This window comes from Sciurus vulgaris, assembly GCF_902686455.1.
Source record: "Sciurus vulgaris genome assembly, chromosome: 11".
NCBI lineage: Eukaryota > Metazoa > Chordata > Mammalia > Rodentia > Sciuridae > Sciurus > Sciurus vulgaris.
This window is the reverse complement of record NC_136472.1, coordinates 45,006,568-45,019,308: the sequence shown is the minus strand read 5'-3', so window position 1 is coordinate 45,019,308 and position 12,741 is coordinate 45,006,568. Positions and strand designations below refer to the sequence as shown.

General features: G+C 44.3%; 1 long non-coding RNA gene across 1 annotated transcript in view; it reads right to left on the bottom strand.

The window, feature by feature from the left end:
- Positions 1-254: 254 nt before the first annotated feature.
- The window catches only part of LOC306638662, a 70,898-nt gene continuing 58,411 nt past the window's right edge, over positions 255-12,741 (bottom strand). Inside the window, exon 5 of the long non-coding RNA XR_013757516.1 lies at positions 255-3,686. This is a non-coding gene — a long non-coding RNA (uncharacterized lncRNA). The remainder of the gene's footprint in view (positions 3,687-12,741) is intronic.

Sequence of the window (12,741 nt, the reverse complement as noted above, 5' to 3'; positions counted from 1 at the left end):
TTTAATCTCTTACCAACTGTATAATAGCTGCCATTTTTCTAGCATTATGTCTTTTATGCTGTTTACTCTCTGTATGTTATCTCAGTCGATCCTCACCCACCCTATAAAGAATGTACCATCATTATACCCATTTTACAGTTTAGAAGAGTGAAACTCAAAAGAGGGGCACATAATTTTTCCAAGACCACACGGATGAGATTAGAATCCAGGCATCTCCGATTCTAAGGTCCAATTTTTTTATTTGTTCTAATTAGTTATACATGACAGCAGAATTCACTTTGACACATTGTAAGCAAATGAAGCACAACTTCTCATTCCTTGACTGTACATGATGCAAAATCACACTAGTCATACAATCATACATGTACACAGGGTAATAATGTCCAACTCATTCCACCATCCTTCTCACCCCCACACCCCCTCTTCTCCCTTCACTCCCCTCTACTCAATCCAAAGTTCCTCCATTCTTCCCTAGCCCTCCACCATCATGAATCAGCATGTGCATATCAGAGAAAATATTTGGCCTTTGGTTTTTTGGGTTTGGCTTAGTTCACTTATCATTATATTCTCTAGCTCCATCCATTTACTTGCAAATGCCATAATTTCATTCTTCTTTAAGGCTGAGTAATATTCCATTGTGTATATGTACTACATTTTCTTTATCCCTTCATCTGTTGAAAGGCATCTAGATTGGTTCCATAGTTTCACTTATTGTGAATTGAGCAGCTATAAACATTGATGTGGCTGTGTCACTATAGTATGTTGATTTTAAGTCATTTGGGTGTAAACCAAGGAGTGGGATAGCTGGGTCAAATGCTAGTTCCATTCCAAGTTTTCTAAGGAATCTCCATACTTCTTTCCATAGTGGTTGCATCAATTTGCCATCCCACCAGCAATGTATGAAGGCATAAGGTCCAAATTTTTAATAATTAAACATTAAGAACTTCCTGCAGGCAGAAGGGGGCCTTTCTAATTTTGCTTGAATAGCTAGTGCCCTGATGTATGATGATTAGAGGTGTCTGTACCTGACTTGCTCACTTCTCCCAATCTCCTGTCCCTCCTCCCCACCTAATCAGAGCTGACACCTCCAAGACACTTACTGAATGCCAGGTAGGGTCCCAGCCCTTCATCACCTTAGCACATTTTAATCTCTTAACAACCTATGAGGTAACTATTGTTATGTTCAGTCTCTCCATCTTATAAGAAAACTTAGTTAGAAAGGTTCATGGTTCGGCAGATGACACCAAGTAATAACTGGCCCAGCAAGGATGAAACCCAGCAGGCTGTATGCACAGCTCGAACTCAACTACCAGAGGTATTTTTGACCCAGACTCTTTATATTTCTTGGAAAACATGAGTTCTTTTTCACGTCCAGCCTTCTCAAATGCCAATGTTTCTCCCTATACCTTCTCCTGCCCAGACCACCCATCCTCATCCTCCAGAACCCTTGGTGAATGTCAACTGCCCATCCTAAGTGTGTCCTGTCACCTGTACTTCCCCTTCCCGGGATTCTACATGTAAACCACCGATTTCACCTAACGGTTCACTATCCACCTCTCAGGCTTGACTGGAAACTGCCAGGCCAGGGCCCAAGCTGCACAGGCTTTGTTACATCCATGATGTCAGGAAACTTGGCAGGGCTCAATTATGAGAGGAGTAGATAAGTCTATAAATAAGTAAATACATACATACTGAATCATTCTTTTTGGAACCCCAATGTGTTCTGACACATGGTAGGCCCCATTCAATGCTTCCAAATGAATAACTGAGTATATGATCTTACTCCAGAATTATTTTTTCCTTGTGGTCTTTTTTTTTCCTCTTTCTTTTCAAAACCCAAAGAAAAATGACAGAAAAACAAAGATTAAGCATGAGGTGATTGGTTTAAAGGAAGGGTACAGAGTTGAGTGTCCAGAATTTTCCTCCAACTTCAGTTGGGTGGATGGGTGGTGGCGGGGGTGGAATAACGTAGATCTGTGCTCGAACCTTCAGATCTCTGAGCAGTCTGAGTCATGGCCCCCTGCACTTGTCCTCTGCCTGTCTCTCCTGAAACCGGAGGGCTACAGCAGCAGACCCCGAGGCTCTGCTGAGAGTGCAGGAGGCTCTGAAGTAGAGCACAGCGAGGAAACTGGCGTGAGCTGTGATTGTTCCTGAGCTGCGGGGACAGTGGCTGCTCTGGGCACTTCAGGAAGTACTTGCTCCAAGAGGCCCTTCCAGCTATTGTTGCTAGGGCCAAGCATGCTGGGCTGGCACGGGGACAGGCTGCCCTCTCTGGGCCAAGGGTCTGTCCAGGGCACTGGGGGCAGGAAGGTGAAGGGGCCAGGTAGGGAGGAGGGGTGGCAAGGGGGATGTGAACCAGGAAGGAGGCTTGAGTTCAGTTTTCTCTTTTCTTCAGCTGTCAATGCCAGGAGCTGCCTGCCTCCAGGTTTATTTCTGTCTCCTTGGGCCATGCGTTGCCCTGATTGATGGTAAGTCAGATGCTGCCGATGAGATCCTGTCTGGGCCAGCAAGAATTACCCAATGCTGTCAAAGGGACAGAAGCTTCGGAGTCCCAACCCCTGGGCTGGAACACTGGCTTAGCTTCTATGTGTACCCTTGGACACTTCTGAATCTCCTCTTCCTCTTCCTCTTCCATAACAGAGGAATGATAACCAGCTTGAGAAGTTATGAGGACGAGATAAGCTAAGATTGATGGGCCTGTCGGGTACACAATGGCAGCGGGGAAATGCTGGCTTCCGCCTTCCTCTTGAGCGGCTGGATGAGGGAGTGGCCGGTGTGGGAGGTGCTTGGGCAGCAGATGTCACATTTCCCTGTGTTCCTCCCAACACAGGCTGCACGGCCTGGGCACTGAGCCCACTGCAGCCCGAATTCTTCTGACAGCTGCCTTGCTCCTCTGCGTGGCCTTGCCTGTGACTCCTGGTTGAACCTAGAAAAGCTTCTGCTTTGCTCTAGTGAGAAAAAAATAACAAGAATGATGCAATACGTGTCTCCCAAGGCCACCAGCCGTGGAGAGAGGCCAGGCTTCTAGCTCTGTACCCCAAATGCATGCCAGGATTGCAAACCAATCCCCTCCCGCCCCATGAATCTTGGCAACTTCAGTGCCACTTCTTCACCTGGCCACGGTTGTCACCCCTTCGTCTCATAACTGAGTCTATCAGCCCTGCCACTGAGGTGCAAAATTGGCCAGGAACGGAAGAGTTCCTAAATATTTGGTCCTTGCACACCAGCCCTTAGTAATATTAATAAGCAATCACTGAGCACCACTTGCCAGGTGCTGTTCTAAGCTCTTCATGTTAACTCATTTAATCTTCACAAACACATTTTGAGGGAGACACAATTCATATCCCCATTTTACAAAAGAGTGAACTGAGTCTTAGAAAGTTTAGTTTCATGACCAAGGTCACAGAATTGATGAATTGCAGATAAGATTTAACCCATTTCTTATTTAGTGTCTTTGGTTTTCCCACAATGCATCTGGCCCCCAAACGAAATTCACCTGGCAGCCTGGTTTCTGTCCCAAAGATGCTCTAAGTAGAGCATCTAAACACACCTTTAAAAACCCCACACTAAGTTCAAAGAACAAAACAGGAATCCAAGTGCTCTTTGAAGGGAGAGAAGGCATGATGCCATCACTGTCTCCTTCCTGCGCACGACAGGTGTGATCCTGGACTGGTCGGTGTCCTTCTCTGTGAAAGGAGAAAATAAAATTGATTTGACTTCAGATGAGCTACTTTGCAATCCTGGCATTCCAGGGCCCTATGAAGAAACTACCATTTATAGAGCTTTTCCTTGGGACCAGAGACTGTGCTGCATATTTCATATGATTACGGCCAGTCCTGGGAAAGCACTGACCCTCTGCCAGACTCCATTGTAATACTTTTCACCCTATATTTTCTCATTTAATCCTCATAGAGCACTGAGAGGAAGGTATTATTGTCTCCTTCCCCTCTGTTAGGTTTTGAATCTAAAATGTCCCCCCTAAGACCATATGCTAAAGGCTTGATTGACAACCTAGGGCGTTATTGGCGGTGAGAGAAACTTTGTAAGGCAGGGCCTGTTTGGAGGAGGTGAGTCACTAGGAGATGTCCTTAAAAGGCGTTTCTTGGCTCCAGTTCCTCACCCCCCACCACCTCTCTCTCTCTCTCTCTCTCTCTCTTTCTTTCTCTCTCACCTCCCTCCCTCTCTCTCTCTCTTTCTCTCTCTCTCTCTCTCTCTCTCTCTCCTTCTTAGCTACCATAAGGTGAGCAGCTCTGCTCCATCAAGTACTCTATACCATGATGTTCTTCCTCCCCCAGAGTGATGAGGTCAAGTAACCATGGACTGAAACCTCTGAAACCAACCATGAACCAAAATAAATCTTTCCTCCTTTAAGTTGTCTCAGGTATTTTGTTATAGCAAGGGAAAACTGACTAATACTCCCCCTTCCTCACAGAAATTGAAGGCTAAGAATGACAGTTTGAGTTCACCCAAAGTCATCCCACCAGTAAGCGATGTTTCTGGGGCTTGAATCCAGTTTTGTCTGACTCCATAACCCAGGCTTTTAATCACTGTACCATTTACAGTGCCTCTTCAATGTCAGGCAAGGACACACGCCAGGAGTAGGCAGTGTCGGTTTTTGTTTGCCCACTGGCCATCCATCTGCAGTCGCTTTTTTCCCATTCCAATCATCAATCACAGTGTGACTTAAATGGGTCAGGGAAAAGGAGTCCCCCACTGCCAGGCAGAGCTACAGCAGCCCACTGCCCTTCCTGTTGGCTTCACAGCAAGATCAGCAAGAGTCCTACCTTTGAAAATAAACCGATCTGGTTGGGGGCATCCCCGTCCTTATTTATTTAGTCATGGCTACCCCAGGGCTAAACTGCTGGCCTGGCAGCTCCGAGTATTTTCTCTGAACTGAAAAGCCAACTCCAAGTGCTCAGGGTGAACAGGTTGGGAAATCTGAGAACAACACAGACATCAGGGAAAATTCCATGAGTGGTTGCCTACAGTGAAAGGACTATATGGCCCTAAATTCACTCTCCGTAGGATAATTTGGAAGCTGTTCCTTTTCACCCACTCTTCTCCCTTCCCAAGCTAAGGGAACCATGGAATTTTAGGAGGCATCCCAGCCTGAAGGAGGTAACTTTTCCAGGAGGGGGAGTGGAAGGGGAACAGGCCCAAGGTATATTTGTCTCAAGGGAGTAGGTCACAGAAGTCACAGACCAGTATGCCAGGGCTGGTCTGGCTGGCTCAGGAACAGATCCTGCTAATCCTGTGGGCTGAACAGCCCCCCCAGCTGACTACAGGTGGGGTCAGAGATGGAGTTCTTCCCAGTCAGGGGAAAGGTGTCCAGCCAGACTGTCAGGGAGAGCTGGTGAAGCACAGTCCTTGGAAGAGCCATCCAGAAGCAGGCAGTTTAAATTGGAAGAAACTTCCAATAAAAATGCCTTTCTGTGAGGTCGCTCACTCTTAAGTTTACCACAGTGCACGTTTGCTCCCTGGAAACAATCTCTGCCATTCATTCAGAACCTCTTCATTCTACCAACTGATTTTTTTTTTCTAAATAAATAAACAAACAGTAATTTCTGGATCAAAACCACAAATCTATCCCCTTTGGAAAATAGTGTGGGCATGTCAAGCATTCCATTGCTTGTCCATGGGCAGACTAGCCTTGACTCTTCAAATTTTGATTCAACTGCACTACGGCATATCTATCACTTGGTATATATTGACTGGCCTTCACTCGTACTGGTGTTTTTTGTTTGCTTGGTTTTTTTTTTGTTTTTTTTCTGGACCCTCTGGGAATCTGGAGTGACAAGGGTCTGATTTCAAACCCCAGCTCAGCCATTTTACTTCTTCAATACCCTAAGCAAATCACTGGGCTTCCCGGGCCTTGATTTTCCCATCTACAAAATGGGACTGGTCGTAGTACTTACCTCAAGAAATTATTACAAAGCTCGAAAGAGATAATGTGTATAGAAAACACTGGTCACACAGTGGGGGACACCAGAAACCTAATTCTTCCCCCCCACCCCCCATCTCTTCTCACACTGGATAAAGAAAATTCTACAGTAAGAAAGGCAAAGAGAAAAAAAAACTTTCTTGCCCAGATCGCATTCCACTTGAGATTTACTATAATTTCACCAGTTTTGTAGTCCCACCAGCTAGGCCCAAAATACCCGTACACTGGCCCCTATGCTAAGAAAATGCCTGTAAGTCTTCCCCTCCCAGTGACTCTCGGGGTTGCTCCCTAAGTGCACTCAAAGGCAAGGATCCACCCTGAGGAGTCCCTGCACACAGTGTGTATGTATAGCCCACACGCAGATGCTTCTGTCCATCGCTGTCATAGTGACCCCAGGGTCAGTAATGGTGGCACCTTACCCCTGGATGCCACTGAAAGTTTTACCAAGGTCCCTTTTTGGATGAGCATTGCATTATCTCTCAACGAGCATCCTATCTATTTCTGCTCAACCCCATCTCCTACCCCAAGAAAGACATTAACACCACAAAGAAAGACATCTTTTAGCAAACATGAGTGAGCATGCAGGCTCTCAAGTGAAGAAACCTCAATTTGAAATTTGTCTTCCTGAGAATTCACAAAAATCACTCATTTAAAGTATCTAGCACTGTACCTGGAACATAGTAAATACACAGTATACAACCGTGTTTTTATGTCCTGGTTACTAAAGATTTATAGAAGCAATTTTTTACAACCCCTCCACCAAAAAAAGTTAGAAGAAAAAAAAATAAGGAGGGATAGAAATAATAAAAATATTTCCTTCACTGGAGGGGCAAGGAGAGAATAGTTAAGAAAAAACTACCTAAGTCTATATGCCTGACTTGGCCATTCAGCTGCATGACCTGGGGCAGATAATTTAACCTCTCAGGGCAAATTTCTTTGTCCAATAAAATGAGCAGAGTGGTACTGATAAGGTAGTCACAAGGATTAAATAAGTTAATATATACAAAGCAATAAAACTGAACACATAATGGCTATTATTACCTTTTACAGAAATTAAAACAGGTTCAAAGAGGTTGATTCATCCAGGCTTACAGGCTGCCTGGTAAATGGCAGAAGCAGAATTTAATTCCAGGTCAATGTGACTCCAAAGTCAAAAGGAAAGTTTATTACATTACTCTTTCTTACCTGGTTAAAATGTGTATATATATATTCAGAATTTCTTTTCTAGGCAGAAAATATGCAGCCAAAATAAATGGAGTCTGGATATCAGAGAGGTTGGTGGTATTTCTGCCATTTCTGCCAGAATTAAGAAAGATAGAAAAAGAGAATTGGTTTGGAGAAAAAGGTAGCCAATTACATTATGGCATCAGCAACCACCTCTGCAAACAAACCACTTTTTTAGGTCATATTGCTGCCTGTGAGTACAGCTGGCATTCACACTAGCTTGAAAACCCTCTTTTGGGAGAGTTCCAGACATGCTGTTTAAGTTCTGCCCAGGGAGGGGGGAGCCCTCGTGGCATGTGTTTCTGTGGAGTTGGTTTTCCTGTGCACAGACCCTCCCTGGGGGCCAGCCCTTGGGCAGCATCGTTCTAAAGTACTAAAGCAAATATGCTCGCACTTCTGCCAGGTTCAGTGCCTTCAGCTCACAGGACACAAGACCCTGGAGCCGGGGAATAATGTAGACGTGATAGGCCCAGGCCGCACTGCCCCCCGTGGGGTATTTACTCAAAGACCTGCTGGGATCATCATCAACTGTGGGATCAGCAGTGATTAATTTTTCTCTTTAGCGTTTGCATAAGCACTGAGCATATATTGCTTTGGTATTAGAAACGAAGTCATTGAAACAACACAAACAACTGCCCGTGGTCATCTCTGGGGTGTGGGATGATGGATGATTTGTGTGGTTGTCTTTTTTCTTTGTGTGTTTTCTGTTTCACCACATCTCCTTTGTACAAGTGATGTGTTAGGATTTAAAAGAAAGAAGAACAAACATCACTAAAACACAAACAAGAATGATTTCACATGAGCCAGCCTGAGCCTGGGCCTCCCCGGCTCCTGTCACCACACGTTGAAGGCAGAATTAGGTAATGCTGTCCCTCAGAGAAGAGGGAACAACCTTCCAGGAGGGGCGGCTGCTCTCCTGGGGTGTCAGGCACAGGTAATTTATGCCTTCAACAACTCTAAATTGAGAATCTAGAGCCTTAAAAAAAATATATTATTGCTGTTCAACTGACTGGCCTGATTATTTTGTACTAAATTAAAAAAAAAAAAAAAAAGTGTTTCTACCTGATTCAAATTCATGTTGTGTCAATTAGTTCCATTTTTCAAACCAGGAAGGAAATGTTCATGTTCCCTAGAGAAATCTTGAAGGGCTCTTGATTCAAATGTGAACATATATGAGCTTCTCGGGGGTATAATTTCTGCCAGGAAAGAATAGACTGGGTCAAAGTCAGTGTTTTCATTTTTGTGGGTTGTTTTTTTTTTTTTTTTTTCCTTTTTTGGGTGTGTTGGGGGAAGGTGGGCATACAGTTGTGAAAACCAAGAGGAAACAGCGTGACAATCAGAACGTAAAGGTAAAATCTAGTACAAAAGGAACCTAAAAGTGGCTCTTTGTACCCCTCTCATTTTCCACGTGAGAAAGCTAAAACCCAGAGAAGTTCAGTACTTTACCCATCTCACACAGTTATAGGAAAACAGAAACAAGATTACAAGTCAACTTTCCCAGTTCTGGGCCTGGCCCACATTGAGTTCCGTCCGCTTTGGCTTCGGGTGCTCGGAGGTATGTGTGTCTTATCCGGTTCATTACAAAGGCCTTGACATTTAAAGGATCAAACGTTGGGATGATGCCCTGGGAGTACGCCTTCAAAGACAGTTCTCTCAAAAGAGGTGGATCAAAGAAGGACAGTGGCAAGAGGGGTCTGCATCAGTCACAGTGCTTTCAACTGCCAGCACCGAGGAGCTGACTCAGACCTGCTTAAGCCATCAAGGAGATCTTGTTGGAAGTGCCGTGGTCTGACCACCTCCAGGAGACGCAGTTCCTACCATCTAAACTAAATCACCAATGATTCTGTTTCTGCCACCTCCTTGGTCTGCTTTGGGTGATGTCATCTTCCTCCCAGCCTGGCCTGAGCTCAGAAGCTCATAGGACAAATCATGTTCCTTTCCTCAATTCCCTGACCTGTAAAATCAAGAGTCAGTGACTAAATGAACCTCTGGAGCCCTCCCATCTCTGACAATATTTCTCAAAATGTGTACCACTGTAACCTGGAGTGTGGATGGTTATGGATTCTTTGTCTCGAGAATTCAAATAATGAAATTCATGGACACAAGGGCAAAAGCAAAGTAGCAGGATTGATTAGAGTAATAGAAAGAAAGAAAGAAAGCAGAGCTCCCAAAGGAGAAGAGGGTCCCAAGAGAGGATTGCCAAGGAGTATCTGTTGCATAGGGATTTATATAGGCTTGATCTGTCCCTATTATAGGTGCTTGGTGGGATGACATGTAAATAGAGTGTTCAGAAAGGGGGCCAATCAACTCTATTTTGTCTTCTTCAGCAAATCTAGAAAAAAAGTGATTTCTAAGCCTTTATTAACACAAGGGTGGGGGTGAGAATCTACTGACATAAGAGAAAGTACTTTTTGTGGTTGGTCATGTCCAAAAGCGGTTAAGGAACTGTCCTTGTGGTTAGGAATAGCTGGAGTCAGAAGCTTGATTTCCCAATCTCTCTTCCTCCTTTTCTTCCCCGAGACCCTTGTCCTAGCTGCCTATGGGTGGTCTTATCTTTTCTGTCTCACCACAGCCCTATAGAATGATCACCTAGAATGTGTATCCAAAAGGCATTTCTATTCCTGGCCCAACTCCGCTAAATCACAATCTCCTGGTAATACAGGAACCTGTGGTTGAAACAAGCACACCTAGAAGGTCCTTGTACTTAGTGAAGTTTGACAAGTATTGTTGCCAAGGCAAGGGAGCCCTGAATGGAGGCAAACCATGCCTGCTGAGCCAAGTATTGCCAGAGAGTTAAGAATGGCTCTTACATTTTCAAAAGAGAGTCTAGAAAAGCAAAACAAAACTCAAAGAAGAATATGAAACAGAGAACTTACATGGTCCCAAAAGCCTAAAATATTTACTATTAGACTCTTTATAGAAAAGGTTTGCCAACCTCTTGCCTAGAACAATGACGTGACTGGATGGTGGAAAGAAAAGCAGAGAGTGAATCTGAAAAATTTATAGAATTGATGAGGCCAAGAATTCCTGGGAGCAGGAGTTTTCAATGTTCAATCAGCTCCATGGAGAATCAGGCAAATAAAAAAAATAAATAAATCATCTTAAGTCCTGGAATTTAGTTTAAAAGACATTTTTTCCTAGGGACCTCCTGGGGTCTACCCAATACCTAACATTAAATAGAAGCCAGCAGCAATGCTGGAAAGACTCAGGAAGGATAGGAAGGGTTAGCACAATCTCTTCGCTCTGAAAGCCACCAGCCAGTTCTTATTGGTATCAAGGGAACTTTCAAGGGACAGCCTGTTGTGGCTCCTTTTTATGCCTTTCCTCCAGCCACACTGGTCAGTTAAAGATAGGGTGCTCAGAGGGCCAAACTCGTCCAAAGGGTAACTTCCCAGGAAGACAGTGAGTGAGAAAAGATCTATGGTAGAAGCAAGACCAGCTTTGGGAGCCCTGCTCCCCGACTCTGACATTAGGCCTGCGCTCTCTAAAAGGGTAACCACTACCTCCATGTGGTTATTATATTTAAATTCATTAAAATTAAGTAGAATTTAAAATTCAATATCTCCATCACGCTAGACACCCTAGCTGTCACCAGTTAATTCACTACCTACATGTGGCTGGTAACCATCACACCAGACCAAGCAGACACAGAACTTTTCCACTAGCAGAGACAGGTATCTGGGCAGCACTGCTGCAGGCAACCATCTGACCACCTGTTCAGACCCATCCCCTGCCTTTCTTCCCACCACGTAGTGCCCTCATTATTTTAGACTCCAATGCCTTGGGAACAATTTCCTCATTTGCAAGTGGTCATAATAATACATCTGTCAACATCGTAAGGATCATAGAAGCTAGTGCAGGTAAAATGATTAGCACAAAATGTACTACGAAGAAGCTGCTCTGTAAACAGCTCTTTCTGCTATTGCGCACAGAATCTCACTCTCTGTTGTTGCTGATACTCTCCCATCTTGCTCTAAACAAATGGAAACCCCTGCAGGGTTGGTTATAGCCCAGAAAGCTGGGGCCTGCCTCCAGAGTTTCTGATTCAGTAGGTCTTGGGTGAAGACTAAAAATCTGCATGTCTACCGGCTCAGCGGTCTTACAGGTGAGGCATTTTGGGGAGCCGACTTTGAGAACTGCTTCTCTGGGAGGCTCTTCATAAGCCACCACTGTCTCCTTTGGGAAGAGGTTTTATCATTGTGCATGTGTCCTTTCCCAAATATTCCATGTTAACTTATTCCCCCCTGTCTCCAAATAAGCCCATTCCTCTACCCTTTTTTTTTTTTTTTTTTTTTAACCAGGGGTTGAACCCAGGGCTCTCAGCCATTGAGCCACATCCCCAGCCCTATTTTGTATTTTATTTAGAGACAGGGTCTCACTGAGTTGCTTAGCGCCTCTCTTTTGCTGAGGCTGGCTTTGAACTCGTGATCCTCCGGTCTCAGCCTCCTGAGCTGCCATCCCTCTACTTTAAGTGCCCCCTTTGCCAATTTTCCAACCCTCGCTCAGACTGATAGGACTGGCCCACGGCACCCTGCCTTGACGGTTCCTTTTTCTGTGCTGCCTCTGTGACACTTGACTTGTTGTTTGTTTACTGTAGCTTAACAGTCATTTGTTTCCCTGTGTTTCCCAGTCGTAGGAGGTGTTCCACTGATGGTACCTGAGGCAATCTTTTGTGGTACAGCAATAATTTTTGATGGTACAAAGCGAAACAAACAACATTAAACCACATGATAAGGAAATTATAATTTTCATTTATCTCCAGACTCTACTGATTACATCAGGAGAAGACCTCGATCTAGAGCTATTGTGTCTGTACCCCCTTACTCACAACACACCAGCTCAGAGTCTGTCAGGTAACTCCATCTTCATCATCATCATCTGCACCATCATCATCAAAACAGTGCTAGCTTAATGCCACATAGGGTTTTCTGAGTACCTGGCAGTGTTCTCAATGCTTTATATATATTTATATACATTAATTCACTTAATCCGTACAACCCTATGAAGTAGAGAAAAAGAGCCATAATTCCCAGTTTATGGATAAAGAAACTGAGGCACAGATAGGTTTTATGACTTACTCACAGTCCTATGGCTGGGAAGTGGGAGAACCAAGATTCTAGTTGTATTTGTCTATTTACTGTTGCTATAACAAAATACCTGAGTAAAGCAACCTAAAGAAGAAAAAGTTTATTTGTCTATGTGGCTCCAGAGGTTTCAGTTCACATTTGACTGACTCCATTGCTAGAGGCCTAAGGCTAGGTAGAACATCATGGCAGAGAGCACATGGTAGAACAAAGCCGTCAGGAAAACTAGCATAGTGGCCAGGAAGCAGACAGAAAGAGAGGCTGGGAAAAAAATATACCATTCAAGAGCTTGTCCACAGTGGTCAACTTCTCCAACTAGGCCCTACCACCTAAAGTTTCCACCACTTCCCAATAAGCCCACTAAGTTATGAATCCATAAATGGATTAATCCATTTATAAGGTTAGAGCCTTCATGATCCAATCATTTCCCAAAGACTTCACCTTTCAACTCTGCTGCATTAGGGTCCATGTGAGCCTTTGGACAACATTTCA